The 5,480-nt window shown below is 40.1% G+C and overlaps 1 long non-coding RNA gene across 1 annotated transcript; it reads left to right on the forward strand.

Moving 5' to 3' along the window:
• Positions 1-3,873: 3,873 nt before the first annotated feature.
• LOC128768657 (uncharacterized) lies at positions 3,874-5,183 on the forward strand. Its single transcript, XR_008416257.1, has 3 exons — positions 3,874-4,272; positions 4,422-4,487; positions 4,652-5,183. It is a non-coding gene; the product is annotated as an uncharacterized LOC128768657 (long non-coding RNA).
• Positions 5,184-5,480: the final 297 nt, after the last annotated feature.

Consider the following 5,480-nt stretch of genomic DNA (forward strand, 5'->3'; position numbering starts at 1 on the left):
AAACTACTTGACACTACAGTGACTATTGCACTTCATGTCATGATCAGCAGCGTGATACACTTGATAATACCACTTCATTTGAGCGTCACATGGCGGGAGCTCACAACAGCAGCCAGACAGAATTTGTCATGTGTAAACTACTTGATACTTGCAGTGAATACTGGACTTATATATCGTGCCTGAGTCTCCCTGAGACCAATCAACGAGCGGGAACAGACTATAATAGTGACTTGACAGAACCACTATCACCCCCTTCACCAGAGGGAAAACACAATAAAATGTTGGAAGTTGAATGCCCACTAACTTGAACTGACAGAGTTCAACACCAATAAAGGCCTTTCAATTCATCGCAAGTATAGGGATGGAAATAAAGGTGCATATAGATATATACAGATAGCGATACAGTTCGCTTCCTAGGCATAATTCAACGGAATAAATGCAGGTCGGGCATATACAGTGAAGGTAGGAAACCGTGGTCAAATTAGTTGGATGTTGGATATTCGACAGATATTCGCTCCACCAGAGCCGGTGTTGTTATCATAAAAGTCAGTGAGAATGTTTGCACTATTTCTTCAATAGCTCCGAGGAAAAGTGTTCAGGTGAGTTCAAAATGGTTGTAAACTGTCACCAGACATGAGACACATTGGAGACGGACACTTTCATTTCATAACTGTACTGTTATGATTCCATTATTATTAATATATTCATATTTTCTCACTATTTCTTCAATAGCTCCCAGGAAAAGTGTTCAGGTGAGTCCAAAGTGATTGTAAACTGTGAACAGATATGAGAGACATTGGAGATGGACACTTTCATTTCATAACTTTACTGTTATGATTTTGTTATGATTGATATATTCACATTTTCCCGCTATTTCCTCAATAATGTTCAACCTGATGAGTCACAAACTGCATTCTATGTTTCTCCCATCACCCATCTTGAGACACAGCTGAGACACTGGACGATGAACAAATGTGATTCAACTAATATTTTTCAACTAATGATTTCATTTACACAAGTCACATTGCCATTTTCATTTCTCCGCTTCTTCAAAATGTTCTGTGTCCATACCCATACACTGCATGGAACCAAATTCCGCAGGAATCACACTGGACCTTTAGAAATGTTAAAACAAAGTGGTTAAATTTACCACTTTATGCTTCTGTTGAATTTTAAAACATCTCACTTAGTGTGTTAGTGGTGGTCCACAACCTGGGGGTCTTTACGCATTCCACAACAGCTGTTTTCATCAAACACTAAAACACATAAACGTATGTTGAAAATTATTGATTATTGTAAATCATCCATTGTACCCGATGCCTTGAGGATTTTCGTGCGCTCTTTCTGCATTTCCCCTTTTGAAGTTGGAAATGTAACATTGGGGAGCTAATAGAGGATTTGGGCTGGACATGGCGTAATTCCATGAATGGATGATAATTGGCATTATTATCCATTCATGGTGTTCATAAACAAAAAATTCTGCCTTAATTTGATGATCCATCATTTTCGTAGTGGCAAACAAATACATGGAGACTCGAGTGAATTTAAATGTTTCTTTGACACAGACAGCATTAATACAACGCAGAAAAATGTGGAAGACAATGGTGCCGCAGCTGCAACCATCTTCTTGTGATAATTTATTTATTTTATTTTAAATATTCCAAAATTATTACTTATTATACTGTAAGTGTTCTTAGTTACCTTTTTACATCATCTCTCAGGAAATTCTTCAATGTGAGGAGAACATGCCATCGCAAAACTGACTGGGTGGATATTAAGTGGCGTGGGGCAGTTATGACCCACCTTCAACAAGAAGATGGTTAAAAGAGCGCACGATTCTGGCGAAAATCCTCAAGGCATGAGGTACAATGGATGATTTACAATAATCAATCATTTTCAACATACGTTTATGTGTTTTAGTGTTTGATGTAAACAGCTGTTGTGGAATGCGTAAAGACCCCCAGGTTGTGGACCACCACTAACAAACTAAGTGAGATGTTTTAATATTAAACAGAAGTATAAAGTGGTACATTTAACCACTTTGTTTTAACATTTCTAAAGGTCCAGTGTGATTCCTGCAGAATTTGGCTCCATGCAGTGTATGGGTATGGACACAGAACATTTTGAAGAAGCAGAGAAATGAAAATGACAATGTGACTTGTGTAAATGAAATCATTAGTTGAAAAATATTAGTTGAATCACATTTGTTCATCGTCCAGTGTCTCAGCTGTGTCTCATGATGGGTGATGGGAGAGACATAGAATGCAGTTTGTGACTCATCAGGTTGAACATTATTGAGGAAATAGCGGGAAAATGTGAATATATCAATCATAACAAAATCATAACAGTAAAGTTATGAAATGAAAGTGTCCGTCTCCAATGTCTCTCACATCTATTCGCAGTTTACAATCACTTTGGACTCACCTGAACACTTTTCCTCTGAGCTATTGAAGAAATAGTGAGAAAATATGAATATATTAATAATAATGGAATCATAACAGTACAGTTATGAAATGAAAGTGTCCGTCTCCAATGTGTCTCATGTCTGGTGATAGTTTACACTCACTTTGGACTCATCTGAACACTTTTCCTCGGAGCTATTGAAGAAATAGTGCAAACATTCTCACTGACTTTTATGATAATTTCACGACTGAGAATTTGTGGACTTCGTCTTAGCGCTGCCAGCGAGAGAGCTCGTCCGAGATCAGCGACCGGGGACACGGACCGAACAACACCGGCTCTGGTGGAGCGAATATCTGTCGAATATCCAACATCCAACTAATTTGACCGCGGTAGAGAGGAAGTCTGGCCTGAAGAGCTGTAGAGGCCGCGGGTCTTTGGCCCTCGCAAGATCCCGTCCCCAGAGCCCCAAAACCGTTGTTCTGGCTCAGGGTGTCATGACCGCGGATACTTTATGATCCGTTCCTAACGCGGGTTGCTGTGTGTGAACAGGCTTCATCAAGTGAAAGTCGCGAGTAAAAACTTGTCGCTGCAGCTAATCGTATAGTTCCAAATAAAGGAATGGCAGGACGGAGTTTGGTGAAATGCACGTGAACGACGGATGGTCTTACCGTGCTGACGCCTGACTCCTCTGCCATCCTACCAGCTGTGAAAAAGACCGCCGCGGAAGGCTGTTTTCAGGTCGGCAGCTAACGCCGCGCAGCACCAACGCGAGTATTCTCGCTCTCGTTTGTAAACACAGCAGTGGTGAAGGGGGTGTCACTGCCAGATGCGGTCCGCCTTGCCAGATGCGGTCCGCCGGAAGTTCCGGGTCTGGAACCGGATGTTAGTAACACGCACGCGCAAGGTCGACGAATTGTGTTTACTGGTTATATCGCGTAAAGTGGTGTTTTTTTAAATAGTTTTTTAAATGTTAAAATAGTGTATATTTAACATTAAAATCTGAAAATTATACATTTTACGCGCATGTGCAAGTACCCAGTATTTACTGTGTACGCGTACAAGTTTTGAGCGTAATGACGTCACCACGTTTTCACAGTTCAACGTTCTTGTTGCAGCAGGTTGATTTCTACTTGTGTCCGTCAAGATGAGGAGTTTCACCTACTTTAAATTATTAAGAGATTTTCTCTGAAACGGAATCATTGACTCCAGCCTGTCTAAGCGCCAGAGGAAAGACATACGCCGTTCATCATGCAGTTTTGCATTGAAAGGTATGATAATTGCACGGTTTTAACTTGCGAAATTTGTAATGTCCTTTTCAAAATACAAATCACGGTGTTCGTATTTCAAATGCCTTGTTTTAATGTTCAGTATCATTATTTATTGGATAAATTATCAAATGCACAGTTAGTAATTAACTGTGCATTTGATAATTTTTTAAACTTTTGTTTTATTTGTATTTACTTAGTTTTCAGTGTACGACTGCAATGAAAATAGTTAAATCCTGCTTATTAATTGAATGTATGCACTTAAATATACTTATGTACTATGTAATTCGTCTTATAGATGGATGGTTTAAAATCATGAAAATTTTAATTGCTTCTACATTGACTGAGGGACTGAAGAAGGATGTCAAATCTAAAGAATCTAATCATGTCTTTGACAAGACGGCAGGTTGTTCTATATGGGATCCCACCGACAATACCTCCGGTTAGTGGTTTTGTCCGAGGAAGAAAAGAAGTCAGTTCTGCACGGGTGCCATGACCACCCTGGAACTGGAAACCATGGAGGTTTGAGGGCGACCAGAGACAGGGTTGTTTCTGGATACTACTGGCCAACATGAAATACTGATACCATGTTCCATGGCTATGGGTAAGAATCTTTAAACATATTGGCATATTAATGCTTCAGTAGAAGTGTGACTGCGTATGATTTTTATTTGGCATGGCCATACAAATGACTTTTAACACGTTCATTGTGTTCATTTATGTGTATTTACATTTCAATGTTCTGTTTTTCAGAGCTTTCCTCAACAATCGTCCACAAACCACTGTGGAGTTATGATGATCATGGCAAATGCTGTTTTTGTAAGATGTCTTTCTTTTCATCATTCTATAATATCTACATTCTCTGCATTTGCACCGGCCACCCATTCGACTTTTGCGAGGCAAATGTTTGTTTCATCAGAAAGTGATATTCTGTCCTTTTCATTAATATGATTGTGATTTTTTATTTTTTCCCTTTCGAAAAGGCATGGCCAGCACTTTGCCTTCTGGACACCAGAGGCTGTCGACCTGAGCCAGGGTGGACTTGAGCCTCTTCTTCGGCTGCCTCGCAGAAAGATCAGCAGCAAGACACTTTCGGTCATTGAGTAATGGCAAAAATCCGGCTTCATCAACAGTGTCATTCCAATTGATGGTATTTGACTGGGTCACAGGATCAGCCCAGAACTGTACAGGATCTCCACCTGGCTGTGCAGTGGACACATGAAAATCCAGGCATCTTTAGTGGAGAACTGAAGATACCCACTTTCCATGCCATGTCAACCAATGAGCAGAAAGAGGCAGTGAGATGTCTGCTGGAGGCGAATGACAGTGGCGATAACGATGATATCATCAGTGCCAGGCATTCTTTCATGTTTGTGTTTAACTGCATGGAGGATATGAGAGTGTTTTTGCGTGAATGTTGGGATAACAGAGGCCTGAAGGTGAATGCGGAATGTGTTCAAGCCGATAGTAAGTAGGTGCATGTTGTCTGTTTCATCTGTTGAATTCTGTTCAGTCAAAATGTTTGGTGGGTGTAGATGAAGTTTTGTAAATAAATTTTTTTTTGCTCCTAATGCTGTGGGACGGTTTTCAGGAAAATGTTTAACACTGGTAGTATTGCATGGCTACTCTTCAAAGATCAGAAGGAAAGGAGTCATAGTAACACACAACATAAACAGACTCAAGCGCTGCACCAAGTAAGACATAAGCCTTGTTCAGCTCAAGTATATAAGAGGGACAGAAGCGTTTGCTCCTGCTCCGAATAAATCTAAGTGAAATAAATGTAGGGAGAAATGTTTCCTCTACACTATGCAA

The sequence above is a fragment of the Synchiropus splendidus genome, chromosome 12 (genome assembly GCF_027744825.2).
Source record: "Synchiropus splendidus isolate RoL2022-P1 chromosome 12, RoL_Sspl_1.0, whole genome shotgun sequence".
In the NCBI taxonomy this organism is placed as follows: domain Eukaryota; kingdom Metazoa; phylum Chordata; class Actinopteri; order Syngnathiformes; family Callionymidae; genus Synchiropus; species Synchiropus splendidus.